Source organism: Symphalangus syndactylus, chromosome 5 (assembly GCF_028878055.3).
Source record: "Symphalangus syndactylus isolate Jambi chromosome 5, NHGRI_mSymSyn1-v2.1_pri, whole genome shotgun sequence".
Taxonomy (NCBI): Eukaryota; Metazoa; Chordata; class Mammalia; order Primates; family Hylobatidae; genus Symphalangus; species Symphalangus syndactylus.
Genome location: NC_072427.2, coordinates 127,161,412 through 127,179,538, shown reverse-complemented (window position 1 = coordinate 127,179,538; position 18,127 = coordinate 127,161,412). Strand labels below are relative to the sequence as shown.

General features: G+C 43.1%; 1 long non-coding RNA gene across 1 annotated transcript in view; it reads left to right on the top strand.

Annotated features, from left to right (window-relative positions):
* The window catches only part of LOC134736848 (uncharacterized), a 43,967-nt gene extending 37,008 nt beyond the window's left edge, over positions 1-6,959 (top strand). The window contains exon 3 of the long non-coding RNA XR_010121239.1: positions 6,789-6,959. This is a non-coding gene — a long non-coding RNA (uncharacterized lncRNA). The remainder of the gene's footprint in view (positions 1-6,788) is intronic.
* Positions 6,960-18,127: the final 11,168 nt, after the last annotated feature.

The window sequence follows — 18,127 nt, the reverse complement described above, 5'->3', positions numbered from 1 at the left end:
AAAATCCAGGTTGATAAGCTTGAAAATCTTGAATCCTCAGATTCCCCTGGACCCTCTGGGTCTGAAGAAGCAGCTCAGTCCTTCCTGTGAAAGGATCCGATGATCCTACTTTACTTAAAACGATGTAGATGGTTAGGCCTAGCTTCTGCGGGAGAGTGGTTTGTTGTGAGGGTCGCAAGATGGGAATTCTCCCAGAATGTAAAAATATCTCACTGTGGGTGAAAGTTCCCAAAGACCTGGAAGATCCAGAGGTGTTTCAGGCCTAGACGCAGCTGCTGGAAGTCACATATGGCCCAGAAGGGTCACAGATCCCTTACACTGAGCAGGTGAGTAAGGCCATGCTTGAGTTGAAGTCTCTGAAATCTTCAGACCTCACTGAGATTGTGGTTTATGGCTCCTATTTCTACAAGCTCTGGACCAAGTGGATGCTGCAGTCCATGGCTGAGTGGTTCCAGCTTGGTTTAAACTCTGCTCCAGCCCGATGAATTAAGGAAAAACCATCTGTTTGGGGGTCTCTGCACTTGCTCTGACTCCAGTTGTGAATATCTTTTTTGAATGTTGCTAATTTAAGAATAAAGTTTTAAATAAATTGTAAATAGTTTTAAAAAATGACATAGAAGCCTTTGCCTTGCATCATCCCCATAATGCGTAAGACCACATCCATCCATTCCCATAATCAACTCTCATTTCCCCACCTGGCCACCAGACTAATGCTAGGATCAGGGAACACTGTACCATAGCACCTCCCTTAGCTGCTAAGGGAAACATGGATCACAGGCTAAAAGAGCTGCAGGATATAGCTAGTATGTATTGGCAGGAGCTGGGAGTGAATATATGGAACTGGATTCTAAGGAGGCTGGATCAGTGGAGATAAAGAAGAATTTATGGATAAGGGAGCACTCTTCCATAACATAGGATTTAACACCTTGGGAAATAGTGTTAACTTGCTGCCAAGATAGTTTTTGAGAAAGCTTAGAAGAAATATAATAGAAAATTCAGACTGCTTTGGAACATAGTAAAGGAGTAAAGGGCTCAGAGATATGTGCTTTCTAGAGTAGATATATAAATCTAGAAAACCCATCTGCTATGTTCTGCAGAAGAATCCAGATGATACTCCATTTATTAAAGGGATAAGGAATGTGCTGTAAAAGGGGCACCAGAATCACTGAGAAACTCAGTGATCTTCTGTAGGCCAGGGCCACAGAAGTAAGATATGCCATTGTAAAACTGGGCTCCGTAATAGACAGGGGCATGATAGGATCCTGTCATGTAACTGAGGTTAGGTAGTAGCACTTAAACCATCACATGCAAAGTGGGTGAGATTATCATAGTAAGCAGAAAAAAGTAGACTGTTTTCCAGAGGAGTCTGATGCAAAGAGGGCTATGGAGATGGTTGTGAGATGATGGGTCTAGGCCAAGGTGGGAGGATCCCTTGAACTTAGGAGCTTAAGACAAGCCTGGGCAACATGGCGAAACACCATCTCTACAAAAAAATGCAAAAATTAGCTGGGCGTAGTGACTCACACCTCTAGTCTCAGCCACTTGGGAGGCTGAGGTGGGAGGATGGCTTCAGCCTGGGAGGCAGAGGTTGCAGTGAGCCAAGATTGCACCACTTCACTCCAGACTGGGCAACAGAGTGAGACCCTGTCTCAATTAAAAAAAAAAAAAAAAAAAAAAAACAGAAAGAAGAAGAAAAAAAGAATCAGTTTGCATTCATGTGGGAATGGATTCAGTAAGTATTAATTTATGTTTCTGCCTTAGGGCTATGTTAACTTTTCCATCCTTTCACATAATATAGTAGAAAGACATTTAGATCACCTAGAGATGCAGATTATCACATTGGTTTATTATAACTATGACTTCATTGAACTGGATGAGCAAGAAATCGCCAACATGTTGGTGGCCTTGGAAAAATATTTGTGCTCCAGAGAGTGGGAGAGAAACCCTATGAAGATTCAGTGTTCCAAGACATCAGTGAAGTCTTTAGGTCTAGTGGAGGGCATGCTAGCTAGGACATCCCCTCTGAAGTACAGGATACATTGTTGAGCTTGTATCTCCCATCACTAGGAAGGAAACGCAATACCTGGTAGAATTCTATGTTCTGGTGCCAGCATGTACCAAGATCCAGCTCATTTATGGTGTAATATGGAAAGCTTTTCAGAGCAAGACATGACTTTGTAGCAGGTCCAGCCTGTGGTGCAGGCAGCACTGTTACTTGGGTCTTAAGATTGAGAAGCCCCTACGATGTTGGAGGTATCAGTGGTGGGAAAAGATGTCTTGTGCAGTTTATGGCAAGCCCACATAGACCCTAGGATCTGGAACAAGGCCCAGCATCTACACAGAATTTATAGACCTTTTAAAAATCAGCTTCTGGTGTGCTACTGGCCTTGACAGAAATAGAGCATCTGATTATGTAATATGTATCCCTGTGGCCAGAAGGGCCCATTATGAGCTAGCTTCTGAACTACCAAGTCATAAGGTCAGGTACGCCTAACAGCAACCCATTGTAATTGGGAAGTGGTACATCTGGACTGGGTACAAGCAGGCTCAGACAGAGGGTACAGCTATCACATAGGGAGTACAGACCCCAGTTACATTTACAGACATTGCCACTTTTATGGTTTTAGCTAAATTACCTGGGTGAAAAGATATTAGCAAAACTTTGTCTTAGTAAGGTTCTAACTAGGAAGACATAAATTATTCTGAGTATTTGAAAATAGAGTTTATGATAGAGAATTGTTACTGTTGATAATTATTAATCAACAGGGGATGGTGAGGCAATCCAGAGATTAGCAATGACAGGCAGCCACTGTCCCCTTGGCTGGAGAAGAGGTGGTGTTCCTGGAACCCAGGGGTAGGGGTTACCTGGTATGCCAATCGTCAATTTATTGTCTCTTCCCTCCAAATCCATTCTTCATTGCCTATAGTCATAATTCTAAGATGGCCCCAAGATTCTCACCTTCTTGGTGTACAGGTCCTGTATAATCCCTTTTCCATGAGTATAGATGGGACTGTGAACATGATGGATTTTACTCCTGTGATGAGGTTACATCAGATGACAAAGGTGAAGATGTAACTGAGATCTCAAATCAATTGACTTTGAGTTAATCGAAGGGTGGTTTTCCTGAGTGGGTCTGACCTACTCAGGTGCTTTCTTGAAAGGGAAAGAGGACTCTTCTTGGGCGAGGAGATTCAAAGTTAAGAGGGCCCATGGAAGGGGTGACATGGCCAGAGTACCCTCTAGTTGTTGAGAGTGGTCCCTGGTTGACAGCCAGCAAGAAAACAAGGTCTTCAGTTCTACAACTGCAAGGAACTAAATTCTGCCAATGACCTAAAAGAACTTGGAAGTGGATCACTTCCTAGTTCATCCTCCAGATGAATATGTAGCCAGCTGACACCTTGATTTCAGCTGTGTGAGACCTTAAGCAGAGTACCCAGACAAAATGTGCCAGACTCCTAAGCCACAGGAGCCGTGCAATAATAACTTTGTGTTGTTTAAGCCAGCCACTAGGTTTGCGGTAATATGTTACGCATCAACGGCAAACTAATATAGGCCTTGTAAATAGTTCTCTTCTGGCATGATATTAAGCTTTGTTGGTAGATGGTGCTGGAGAGACATTGCAGGAGGAAGGTTTTTTTCTCTCCCTGACTTCCATGTGCTCCTGTAGTATGTACAGCATCTGCAATACTTGGCTCCTGCAATGCACGTGGCTTCTATAGTGCCCAGCTCCTGCAGTGCATGCAGCTTCTGCAGTATTTCCTAGCTGGCAACACACAGTACCTCCCCATAGGGAGTTTCCCCAGCATCGCCTAAGGTAGCTTTGCAATGGGTGGCAAGGTTTGGTATCTCTCTGTAGATAGCTTCTCTTAGTACCTCAGCAAGTGCTTCTGGCATGGCACCTCAGCTTCACTATCTAGTGAACCAAGGCTATTCCATCTCCAACCAGATCTGGATTTTTGTCTTGGTGAGGTTGCAGAGATCTTACTTGGATGTTTTATCTCAGTCCCAGCGTTGTGACTGCTCCTTATATCTGCTATTCTTGTATTCTTTAGAATTATCTTTCTTACTGCATTGCTCCAATATCTCTCTAATAGTGAATAACTTTCTATATTTTAAAATTTAATTTAACTTAATTTAATTTTATTTTTTGAGTTGGGACCTTGCTATGTTGCCCAGGCTGGTCTTGAACTCCTGGGTCCAAGCAATCCTCCCTCCTTGGCCTTTCAAAGTGCTGGTATTACAGGTGGGGGCCACTGTGCCTGGCCTAAATTTCTATATTAAATTTTCCCTGTTTAAATTACTATGTGCATTCTTTCTCCTGATTGGACCCTGACTGATATATCTGACAAAGTTGGACTCACAGCAGGACTCTCCAGTTGGGAGCTGGGGCCAGACGGGAGAGACAGTCGTTGCTCCAGTTGCCTTCTGAGGCAAAAAGGAAGGAGAAATACCTTGATTTCTTCTTTACCACCTGCTTCCAATCTCCCAGCCTGTAACCTCTACTAGTGCCTTCCATTGGCCAAACTCAGCAGGAAGCAAGCTGGCACGGGGACCAGGAAAGCCAGCCCCTGTGGTATGGGGCAGAGCAGGGAAGGTGACGGTGGGACTGAGGAAAACCAGGACTGATAAAATCCTGCAGTAGTCATTGGCATTCAGGGATTAATTCTCCTAAGTTTATGATGAGATACAGACAGACTATATTTATCTCTTTATTAAGTAAATTAATTTAAAGTCTATTTTTCCCTCTGGGAGCACATAATAGAGACTTTTCTGAAAACTTAGAGGGAAAAATGACATCTTGAGAACTTTAGCTGCTAATAAAAATTAATGCCTTTAAATATACCCTTTCATCTACTACCTCAAATAAGCAGTTTAGAAAAAATACTTTAAAATGAAGGTAAGTGAATAATTAATTTTAAAGACAGCACTTTCATAAATAAATTCAAAAAATGTTGACAAGAAATTTATAGGAAGTCCAAAGACTAGCGCAATAATTTAGAAATTACTTGATCCACTGGCATTTTTAAATTGAAAAAGGAATCAGAGACTCTGAACTCTTTGTATTATTGATCTCATTACATTATAAGGAAATTGAATTTTTAAAATATCATCTCACCTTTTGGTCTGGAGAATCTTTGGAAATAATTCACATTTAGCAACTGAAACACTTTGAAGAGAACATTTTAAGTAAAAAAAGGACTATTTTGCAAAGCTAATGCAAGTACTTATTTTAGCAATTTTAAATGAAGCATGATCTATCTCCTAGCTAATTTAAATAAATCTATCCTAAAAGGAAAGCTGAGTCCTGGAATAATATATGATGCCTATGGTCATTAAAATCACACTTTTTCCATAACATAGAGAATAAAGTAACAATGACTAATGGCTACTTTGATATCTACATATCAGATTAACAAATGAGTTTTGTGAAAACCCCAAAGTGGAAGAAGAATCGCTGTCTTTTGAATAATATTTAAAGTTATTTGAATGAATCATCATTTGTGACTAGTTTTACTAATAGTTCAAAAACACTGATACTATTTCAAATGATTACCACTCAATATTATGGATATTCATTAACTATCAGATTTGATAATACTAAATAAAAAATAAAAAAGATACCCCACCTGCCAATAGAAGCAGAACACTGGTATTGGTGATGTTCTCTATCCCTCACAGCCTGATCTTCTAACTTTGCAGTTTTGGAACTTCAGTTGCCAGCTTAGCCAGTTGACATTAACCACTAAAAAACTGCCTATTGTATGAAGTTGATTTGTATAAAAGAAGTGAATTTTAATAAAACATAGAATTGCCAAGCCCTCCGATATTCATTTAAGTCATTTAGTCCCCCTTATTTCAATAGAGTAGTCTACATAAGAAGCCAAATTAAGGTTGAATGGTTACTTAGGAAACCTAAAGTCTATTTAAGACATCACATTAAGGTTAGTGAATACATGTATCCAAGGCACTAATAACAGAAATAATACTATTTCTTCTAGCCATAATAAATGCTCGTTTAGTGGGTGCTATTATTTACAATAGTGTCTTGCAACAGTTTACAAATCTTGATCATATAATGCGTGCTTGATTCTTAAAAGAACTACAGCAAGTAATGGGTCTGGTATTATCATTACCATGCCTCTTTTACTGATGAAAAAAACCAGAGGTTCAGAGAGTAAGGGACTTGACTAAAATCCCATAACTGATATAGTTGACATCTGTTGTTTTGCTTGGGCCAATTTCCTTCCTGTTTTTGGTAATAGGACTCTGATTTTTCCTTTAAGGAACTAGCCAGCGCCTTTCTATAACTCCTAGCAGGTCTGTCAATCAAGGGGCTCTGCCTCTGTCTGTTATGTGTGACCCACGCTGACCCATCAGGGTCCACTATATTCCCCTGGATGCAGAGATTGGTATATGGGTGGGCATGTAATCCAAGTATTTGAGTGTTTTTTTTTTTTTTTTTTTTGAGATGGAGTCTTGCTCTGTTGCCCAGGCTGGAGTGCAGTGGTGCAATCTTGGCTCACTGCAACCTCTGCCTCCTGGGTTCAAGCAATTCTCCTACCTCAGCCTGCTGAGTAGCTGGGATTACAGGCATGCATCACCACACCTGGCTAATTTTTGTATTTTTTGTAGAGACGGGGTTTCACCATGTTGGCCAGGCTGGCTTCTAACTCCTGACCTCAAGCGAGCCACCTGCTTCAGCCTCCCAAAGTGCTGGGATTACAAGTGTGAGCCACTGTGCCTGGCTTTGAGGTTTTTTTGTTTGTTTGTTTGTTTGTTTTTTAAGGGGTTGAAATAAACGAATGCTAGGGGTGAGCTGACTTCACTTGGGACATATAAGAATCATGAAACCCTGGAGCTATTTTCCTATCACATTGAGAGAGCTGCTAGAGTGAATGCTACATAAGAGAAAGCAGAGTGGAGAATCAAAGGGAGAGAGAGGGAGAGATTCCTATTTCGGCTGAGGAGAAGACATAGAAATCCTTGAAGCCAGAGCAGCCCCCGGACTTTCAAGCTCAGTGGATCAAAACTTACCTCGTTTGTTTAGGAAGGTCTGGACTTCTCTACTTGCTAGTTGGTTAGACAAAAATCTAATACAGCTAATGATTATCTTAGCTGGGCTTGAAACAAATCTTTTGACTTTAGCCCTTTGCTATTTCTTTTCTTGGGATCTTTGAGGTGCTGCTTTTCTGGCTGGAAACCTCTGTGCTTGGTGGTGCCTTTGCCCAAGTTCTTGTCATGTATCCAGGAAGAGTGATGTATGCAGACAAGTGGAGGGTGAGCAAGACGAAGAAGAACTTTACTGAGGGTTAGAACAGCTCAGAGGAGACCCGCAGTGAGCAGGTCCTCTCTGTGGGCAGGTCATCCCATTGAGTGTGCAGCTCTCAGCAGAGAGGAGGCCTGGAGTGGATGGCTCCTCTCTGCTGACAGGTCATCCCCACAAATGTTCAGCTCTCAGCGGAGATGGTAGTTCCTCTATGCAGCTGGCCATCCGGATGTCTGCCCTGCTCTGGCTGAGTCTGGGGTTTTTATGGTTTTCATTCAGAATGGGGGAAGTATATGCTGATTGGTCCGTGGGCAGCAATAGGTGGGCTCAGGAAAAAGCACCACAAGTTCCCCCTCTGGTGGGCAGGACTGGTAGGACCTTCCCTAGCCTGAAAGTGGGGCTTCACTGGGGACCCACCCCCTTCCTCCCAGGAGCCTGTCTGCCTCTCACGGCCATTCCTTGGCACCCAGGATATTTGTGCCAAGAGGTGCCTGCAGGCCAGTGTTGAGCTGCCTGCAGTCCCCCTCAGCTTCCCTCCCGCGATCCTCATCACCTGAAGTCTGGAGGGGACTGATGTGTCTGGGGGCTGGTGTGTCAGCACTGCCCTGAGCATGAGCCCCCCTGGCTGGGCTGCAACAGTGCCAGGGCTTGGCTCCAACCTTGCTCCAGGATTAGAGCAGGAGCTGACAGTGGGAGAAGCCAGGCAGCAGGAACAGGTGCTGGCGGGGGGCGGGGGGGGGGATCCTCCTGGGCTCCCAAGAGCACAGAGACCCCTGGGTCTGCAGCCGAAGGGCAGGGCTCCTGCCTGCTCCATGGAATGTATTTTCCTTTAAGGAACTACCCAGTGCCTCCCTGCTGTAGCTGGCATCTTGGCAATGGCCACTCTAGATGAGTCGCTGCTGCTATCATTTCTATTGAGGTATACCTCAGAAAGGTGTCCCTCACTATAAATGTCAAAACTGGTCATGTGCTTTTGTAATTTGAAAATCTGCCCTCTTTCTATAGAGACATACTGTCCTAAGTTGCTTTCTAATGTTCATTTTAAAAATTAAATCAAGAGAATGGGAAGACCAGCCATAGACTGGGAGAAAATATTTTCAAAAACATGTCTGATAGGCCAGGCGCAGTGGCTCACACCTGTAATCCCAGCACTTTGGGAGGCTGAGGCAGGCAGATCACCTCTGGTGATGAGTTCGAGACCAGCCTGGCCAACATGGTGAACCCCCGTCTGTACTAAAAATACAAAAATTAGCCAGGTGTGGTGGTGCATGCCTGTAATCCCAGCTACTTAGGAGGCTGAGGAATGAGAATCACTTGAACCCAGGAGGTGGAGGTTGCAGTGAGCCAAGACTGCACCACTGCTCTCCAAGCTGGGCGGCAGAGTGAGACTTCATCTCAAAAAAAAAAATAAAAAAACCGTGTCTGATAAAGGACTATTATGCAAAATATACAAATAACTCTTAAAAGTCAGTGATAAGAAAGCAAACAACTTGCTTCAAATATGTGTAAAAGATGTCAACTCACATCTCATCGAAGAAAATATATAGATAGCAAAGAAGCATATGAAAAGATGCTCAACATCATATGCCATTGGGAAATTGCAAATTAAAACAATGAAATACCACTACACACCCATTACAATGGGTGAAATTCAAAATACTGACCCCACCAAAGGCTGGTGTGGATGTAGAACAACAGGAACTCTCATTCATTGCACGTTGGTATGCAAAATGGTACAGCCTCTTTGGAAGAGGGTTTGGTAGTTTCTTACAAAACTAAACATACTCTTACCCTATGATCCAGAAATCTCACTGCTTGGTATTTACCCAACTGATCTGAAAACTTACGTATACACAAAAATCTGCACATTGCGTTTATAGCAGTTTTATTCATAATTGCCAAAACTTGAGAACAACCAAGATGTCTTTCAGTAGATGAATGTACAAGCTGTGGTATATCCATACAATGGAATATTATTCAGTGCTAAAAGAAATGAGCTCTTAAGCCATGAAAAGATATGGAGGAAGCTTAAATGCATATTACTAAGTGAAAGAAACCAGTCTGAAAAGACTACATACTATACAATTCCAATTATGTGACAATCTGGGAAGGGCAAAACTATGCAATCAAAAGATCAGTGGTTGCCAGGAGTTGCAGGGAGAGAGGGGTGAATAAGTGGGTACAGATGACTTTTGGGGCAGTGAAACTATCTTGTATGACACTCTAGTGGTGAATATATGCCATTATACGTTTGTCAAAACCCACAGAATGGGGAATATCAAGAGTGAATCCTAATGCAAACTATGGACTTTGGGTGATGATGATGTATTAATGTAGGTTCATTGATTGTAATACGTGAATCATTTTGGTGGGAGATGTTGATAGTGAGAGGTATGAGTGTGTGTGAGCAGGGGACATAGGGGACCTCTGTACTTTTTGCTCAACTTTGTTGTAAACCCAAAACTGTTCCAAAAAATAAAGTCTAGGCTGGGCATGGTGGCTCACGCCTGTAATCCCAGCACTTTGGGAGACCGAGGCAGGTGGATCAACTGAGGTCGGGAGTTTGAGACCAGCCCGACCAACATGGAGAAGCCTCGTCTCTACTAAAAATACAAAATTAGCCGGGCATGGTGGCGCATGCCTGTAATCCCAGCTACTCAGGAGGTTGAGGCAGGAGAATCATTTGAGCCCGGGAGGTGAAGGTTGTGGTGAGCTGAGATCGCACCACTGTACTCCAGCCTGGGCAACAAGAGCGAAACTCTGTCTCAAAAAAAAAAAAGTCTATAAAAAAAATCCCATTCTAAAAAAACCTGTCTTTTCTCAGATTGCCTCAAGAAGAAAGACTCTAATAGAAGAAAGATTCTAATTGCTGGCACCTGTGATAGTCACTGATGCTATTCACTTTCTGTTTTTCTGCTTTCCCAAGCACCTGCGAGGAAAATGCTTCCCCACCCCTTTGATGTTGGGTGTAGCCATGTGGCTGGCTGTGGGTAATGAAATGTAACCTCTGTCACCTTGAGGGTGAAAGTCTTCAAGAGTTAGTGTGCAATTTGCCATGTTTCTTCTTCCCATGGTAATGACTGGGGGTGTTCCTCCTTATGGTGGAGGCTGTCAGCCTGGGTCTCTGAGTGAAGACTTTGTGAAGCAGAGTCCGTCATAAAATAGATGTGTGTGTGTTAAGCCATGAGATGTGAAGGTTATTACAGGACCATAGCCTAGCCTGCCCTGACTGTACAGTAGTACTTGATATCGTATTTCTAGTTCTCTAGTGACCCTCGAATAACATAAAAGAGATAAGGGAAGTTGAATTTCAAGCTCTTATTTTAATAAATTACTTTAGGCCGGGCGTGGTGGCTCCTGCCGGTAATCCCAGCACTTTGGGAGGCCGAGGCAGGTGGATCAACTGAGGTTGGGACTTTGAGACCAGTCTGGCCAATATGGTGAAATCCTGTCTCTACTAAAATACGTTAAAAAAAAAAAAAAAATAGCTGTGGTGGTGGCGCTACTTGGGAGACTGAGGTAGGAGAATTTCTTGAACCCGGGAGGCAGAGGGTGCAGTGAGCCGAGATTGTGCCACTGCACTCCAGGCTGGGTGACAGAGCAAGATGCTGTCTCAAAAAAAAAAATTACTTTAGTGTTTATATGAAAATAGAAGTTTGGGCTGGGTGCAGTGGCTCACACTTGTAATCCTAGCACTTGGGAGGCTAAGGCAGGTGGATCACTTGAGCTCAGGGGTTCAAGACCAGCCTGGGTAACATAGTGAGACCCCGTCTCTACAAAAAATACAAAAATTAGCCAGGTGTGGTGGTGCGCTCCTGTAGTCCCAGCTACTTGGGAGGTGTGGTGGGAGGGTCTCTTGAGCCCGGGAGGTTGAGGCTACAGTGAGCCACGATTGTGAAATTGCACTCCAGCCTGGGCATAGAGTGAGACCCTGTCTCAAAAAAAGAAAATAGAAGTTTGAACAAAACTTGGCTTGTATTTGCTTATGTAAGATATTGCAGCCGGGCATGGTGGCTCATGCCCATAATCCCAACACTTTGGGAGGCCGAGGTGGCAAGATTGCTTGAGCCAGGAGTTTGAGCCCAGCCTGGGTAACACAGGGAGACCCCCATCTCTACAAGAAATAAAAATAAATTATTGGGTCATGGTGGTGCCTGACTGTGGTCCCAGCTACTTGAGAGGCTGAGGTGGGAGGGTTGCTTAAGCCCAGGAGGTTGGGGCTTCAGTGAGCCATGATCACTAAAATAAAATGTTTCTAGTAATTGTGTTCATTTTCTAAAAATTTCAAAAGCCATTGCTTTTGGCTTCTGCATATATTTTGCAAAACTTTTTGGTGGCAGAGTTAGGAGGAGGTGTTGGTGAAATAATCCATGTAAAAATATGTTTGTTATATAATGCAAGGAATGAATGTGGAAAGTGTAGCAGAGTTACAGTGGGTGGAAGTATTTCAGCACTTTGCTAATGTGAAAGAATATTTCTTATGTAAATACAAGTGAAAAGTGGTTTTAAAAAAAGTGGCTAACCATAGGCAAAATGGTAAACTGTTTTTCTTTAGTACTTCAATTTCTTTGATTTTCTACTTACAATTTCTTCCCTTCCTTTCAATTATTTTGCAAGAACATCAGCCTATATGAATGTGTTCATCTTTTCAACATCTATCCAATAGAAGCATAAGGTCATGGGCTGTAATATCTTTCTCTCGTGTATCTTCTCCTTTCTCCTCCCTTTTTCTCTGCAGCCCTGGTAATTACATCTTTTTATTTTATTTTATTTTTTTCTTTTTCTTTTTTTGAGACGGAGTCTCGCTCTGTCACCTAGGCTGGAGTGCAGTGGTGTGATCTTTGCTCACTGCAACCTCTGCCTCCTGGGTTCAAGCAATTCTCATGCCTCAGCCTCCTGAGTAGCTGGGATTACAGACATGAGCCACTGTGCCTGGTAATTTTTTGTATTTTTAGTAGAGATGGGGTTTCCCTATGTTGGCCAGGCTGGTCTTGAACTCCTTGCCTCAGGTGATCTGCCCACCTCCGCCTCCCAAAGTTCTGGGACTACAGGCGTGAGCCACTGCGCCTGGCCAGTCCTTACATCTTACTGAAATCTTTTGCGCCACCCCCTGCTTTGTCTTCCCCCAATACTTTCTTCTGCTTTTGGAAAAAGATCAAAAGAGAGATAAAGGGGAGGGTGGAAATAAATGCCTGTGAGAGAAGTAGGTCAAACACATTCTAAATATAGGACATCTGATCCATAAAAGGAATAAAAAATATTCATGGACTAATATTTCTTTCTTTACTTGAATCTCTTACCCACCTTCTCCCTTTAGGTCAGCAAAAAATAAAGGATATAGAAAAATTTAAAACAGCAAAACTGAAAGGTGAATAAAGTTTTGATGTATCTATTGCATTATATTTGCTCTTTCTCTTTTGCATTTCATAGTCCTTGAAATCCAATGGCCTTATTTTTGCTATGAATACAACACACACACACACACACACACACACACACAGTGTTTAACATTTTCTAGATATAGTTTCTTTGAACTAACTTATTCAGAGCTACATTTTGTGTTCTTTCATCTTCTTAAATTCTTTTGGTCTAACAGACTATGCAATACCTTTCTCTATTAGGTCTTCTTGCTAACCATTTAATCTGTGTCACTGTTGTGTTCCCCAGAGGACACTTAGTGCCTTGAGGCCCTTGAATCTGAAGTATATTTTTGCTAGTCATGATGTTTTTCTCCCGCCTGAAAGACTTTACTAATTTTTCTCTTCAGATTACATTTTACCTGTCTTTTAAGGTATGGCTTAAATCCCAATTCCTCTATTAAATTTTAAAACTTTCCCTAGTTACTTTCCACTTGTGCACTATACAACTGCACCTCTGTGATGGGATGAATAATGGCCCCCCAAAGATGTCCATATTCAAGTCCTTGGAGTCTGTGAATGCTAGCCTCCATGGTAAAAGGGACTTTGCTGATGTAATTAAATTAAGGACCTTAAGATGGGAAGAGTATCCTGGATTATGCAGGTGGGCTTAATGTAATCACAAGAGTCCTTATATAAAGGAGGCAGGAGGATCAGAGTGGGAGAGATGGTGATGTGACAATGAAAGCAGGGGGGAAAAGGCCACGTGATGTGGGGCCATGAGACAAAAAAGTTGCAGCCTCTCTATAAACTGGAAGAGGCAAAATTATAGGGAAGCAGATTCTTCCCTGGAGCCTCCAGAAGTAAGCAGCTGTGCTGACACCTTCATTTTTAGCCCACTGAGCCTGATTTTAGACTTCTAAGCTCCAGACCTATAAGAAAATAAAACTGTTGGCTGGGCACTGTGGCTCATGCCTGTAATCCCAGCACTTTGGGAGGCCGAGGCAGGCAGATCACGAGGTCAGGAGATCGAGACCATCCTGGGTAACACGGTGAAACCCCACCTCTACTAAAAATACAAAAAATTAGCCGGGCGTGGTGGCGGGCACATGTAGTTCCAGCAACTCGGAAGGCTGAGGCAGGAGAATGGCGTGAACCCGGGAGGCGGAGCTTGCAGTGAGCACAGATGGCGCCACTGTACTCCAGCCTGGGCCACGGAGCAAGACTGTCTCAAAAAAAATTAAGTAAATAAATAAAACTGTTGTTTTAAGCTACCAAGTTTGTAATTTGTTACACTAGCCATAGGAAACTAAGATGACATCATGTCCTTTACATTCCTCCAGGCCTGTTCCACATAATTCAGCACTTTATTGTCATGCTCACTAATTCTACTATGTTTAAATGGTAGAATATAAATTCTTGGTGGACAGGAACCAGGATTTTTACTTTTATCCCCTACAATGCCAGTTCTAGGTATTCAGATGTTCGGAGTGAATTATAACTTTGGTGCATAAAAGGGAATGGGAGAGATGAAAGGCATTTTAAAAGACATATAAATCAACAAACTGTATTTATATCCTTGCAATCAAATTCTAGTATTTTGCTTTTGAGCTCTGTGCCATGTGCAGTGTTATGTTAAGCATATAGGAGCCATTTCACAGAGACTGGAACACAGAGGGTATTCAACAAGCACCTGATGTGTTAGTAACCCCAAGAGAGGGTTCTTGGGTCGCATGCAAGAAAGAATTTGGGATGAGTCCAGGAAGTAAAGTGAAAGCAAGTTTATTAGAGAAGTAAACAAACAAAAGCATGGCTACTCACCGGGCGTGGTGGCTCACACCTGTAATCCTAGCACTTTGGGAGATCGAGGCAGGCGGATCACGAGGTCAGGAGATCGAGACCATCCTGGCTAACACAGTGAAACCTCGTCTCTACTAAAAATACAAAAAATTAGCCGAGCATAGTGGCGGGCGCCTGTAGTCCCAGCTACTCGGGAGGCTGAGGCAGAAGAATGGCGTGAACCCAGGAAACGGAGCTTGCAGTGAGCTGAGATCGCGCCACTGCACTCCAGCCTGGGCGACACAGCGAGACTCCGTCTCAAAAAAAAGAATGGCTACTCCCTAGGCAGAGCAGTGGCATGGGCTGATTGGCTCAGTATACTTATGGTTATTTCTTGATCATATGCTAAACAAGGGGTGGATATTCAATGAGTTTTCCAGGAAAGGAGTGGGGAGTTCCTGGAACTGAGGGTTCCTCCCCTTTTTGGACCATGTAGAGTAACTTCTGGACGTTGCTATGGCATTTGTAAACTGTGATGGTGCTTCTGGGAGTGTCTTTTAATGTGTTAATGCATTAAAATTAGTGTATACTGATCAGTGAGGATGACCAGAGGTCACTTTTGTCACAATCTTGGTTTTGGCCAGCTTCTTTACTGCATCCTGTTTAATCAGCGGGGTCTTTGTGACCTGCATCTTGGGCCAACCTTCTGTCTCATCCTGTTACTAAGAATGCCTATCCTGAGAATACAGCCCAGCAGGTCTCAGCCTCATTTTACCCAGCCTCTGTTCAAGACAGAGTCACTCCGCTTGGAATGCCTCTAACAGATGCACTGAGCTGAAATCTGTGGGGGTAGAGGGAAAATGAGAAAGAGAAAAGCAAGATGGGTTTGGTACAAAGTCCTCCCTGTCTATTTAGCTGATTAGTTTTTGTCACATTAAGTAAAGTTAAAATGCTGAAAAAGATCATCAAATTTCCAACATGAATTGTTCTGTGAAGCAAAACAGAAGATAATTAAAAATCGGCAGAGTGTAACAGTTTAATTTCATCCACTGAATTTAAATAACCAGTATTTTGGCCAGGTATGGTGGCTCCACCTGTAATCCCAACACTGGGAGGCTGAGGCAGGAGGATCACTCAAGCTTAGGAGTTCAAGATGAGCCTGGGCAAATAGTGAGACCTTGTTATTATTTTAAATAATAATAAAAAATAACCAGTATTTTCAAATCCATGTAATATGGTTAATACTGTGCTAAGAGATAAAGAAGTACAGACAACCCACAGGACACGGCTTCATTCTAAATGGCCTTACTATCTAGTTAGGAGATAATGCTAACAACCAACTAAGGTTACCAGGCAGTTTATCAAATGCCATATTGTGTGACGCAGACTTTACAGATTATAGATATCTGGAAATGGGGCTAGAGAATCAATACTTCCTTCATTCATCGAATATTTATTGAGAACCTATTATGATTCTCTGTGAATAAGAGTGTATGTTCGGAGTTTGCAATCTAATAGAGGGAGACAAAGGAAATAACTAATACAAGAATAAATTAAGTGGATGGGCATGGTGGCTCATGCCAGTAATCCCAGCACTTTGGGAGGTTGAGGCTGGCAGATCGCTTGAGTTTAGGAGTTCGAGACTAGCCTGGGCAACATAGCAAAACCCATTTCTACCAAGGGGAAAAAAAAAAAGAACGGATTAGGTGCTAAAATAGCAGGATGCTTTGTAGTTGATAAAGGGTTATTACTGTAACTTCTGAATGAAAGGAGAAGTGGGATTGTGAATGATTTTAAAGTAAAGGCTTTAAGAATGAGCCTTGGAAGAGAAGTAGGACTATTTTTTTTTTTTTTTTTTTGAGACAGAGTCTTCCTCTGTCACCCAGGCTGGAGTGCAGTGGTGCAATCTCAGCTTACTGCAACCTCCACCTCCCAGGTTCAAGCGATTCTCTGCCTCAGCCTCCTGAATACCTGGGATTACAGGCGTGTGCCACCACGCCCAGCTAAGTTTTGTATTTTAGTAGAGATGGGGTTTCACCATGTTGGCCAGGCTGGTCTCGAACTCCTGACCTCAGCTGATCTGCCTCCCAAAATGCTAGGGATTACAGGTGTGAGCCACTGCACCCAGCTGAAAAGTAGGACTTTGAAAATGTTGATTAAGTCAAACTGTAAAATATTTGAAGAGATTTATTTTGAGCCAAATGTGAGTGACCAATGGCCCATGACACAGCCCCAGGGGATCCTGAGAACATATGCCCAAGGTGGTCAGGCTGTTAGCAGAAAGGGGTACTGATTCAGACCCCAGGAGAGAGTTCTTGGATCTCGCACAAGAAAGAATTCGGGTGAGTCCATAAAGTGAAAGCAAGTTTATTAAGAAAGTAAAGGAATAAAGAATGGCTACTCATAGGCAGAGCAGTGGCTTAGGCTGCTCACTGATTACACTTATAGTTATTTCCTGATTATATGCGAAATAAGGGGTGGATTATTCATGAGTCTTCCGGGAAAGGGGTGGGCAATTCCTGGAACTGAGGGGTCTTCCCCTTTTTAGACCATATAGGGTAACTTCCTGATGTTGCCATGGCATTTGTAAACTGTCATGGTGCTGGTGGGTGTGTCTTTTAGCATGCTAATGCATTATAATTAGCAAATAATGAGCAGTGAGGATGACCAGAGGTCACTTTTGGCTCCATCTTGGTTTTGGTGGGATTTGGCTGGCTTCTTTACTGCATGCTGTTTTATCAGCAAGGTCTTTGTGACCTGTATCTTGTGCCAATCTCCTATCTCATCCTGTGACTAAGTTTGCCTAACCTCCTGGGGATGCAGCCCAATAGGTCTCGGCCTCATTTTACCCAGTCTTATTCAAGATGGAGTTGCTCTGGCTCAAATGCCTCTGACAAGGCTACAGTGTAGTTTTATATACTTTAGGAAGACCTAAGACATTCATCAAAACATATAAGATGTACATTGGCTTGGTCTTGAAAGGCGGGACACCTGGAAGCAGAGACTTCAGGGTCACAGGCAATTCAAAGATTATCAGGCTGGCGTGGTGGCTCACGCCTGTAATCCCAGTGCTTTGGGAGGCTGAGGTGAGAGGATCGCCTAAGGCCAAGAGTTCCAGAGCAGCCTGGGCAACATAGGGAGACTCTACGTCTATATTAGGAAATAAACAAACAAAAAAGACTTAAGTTATTATCTAAAGATCTGGAGTCAATGGAATGTCTGGGTTAAGATAAGGGGTTGTGGAGCCCAAGGTTTTTTTTTTTTTTTTTTTGAGACAGAGTTTCGTTCTTGTCGCCCAGGCTGGAGTGCAATGGTGTGATCTTGTCTCACTGGAACCTCTGCCTCCCAGGTTCAAGTGATCCTCCTGCCTCAGCCTCCTGAGAAGCTGGGATTACAGGCAGCCGCCAGCATGCCTGGCTTTTTTTTTTTTTTTTTTTTTGTAGTTTTAGTAGAGACAGGGTTTTAGTCACCATGTTGGCCAGGGTGGTCACGAACTCTTGACCTCAGGTGATCTGCCTGCCTCGGCCTCCCAAAGTGCTGGGATTACAGGCGTAAGCCACCACACCCGGCCTAAGACCAAGGTTTTTTTTTTTTTTGAGACAGTTTCATTCTTGTTGCCCAGGCTGGAGTGCAGTGGTGTGATCTTGGCTCACCACAACCTCCGCCTCCTGGGTTCAAGCAATTCTCCTGCCCCAGCCTCCCAAGTAGCTAGGATTACAGGCA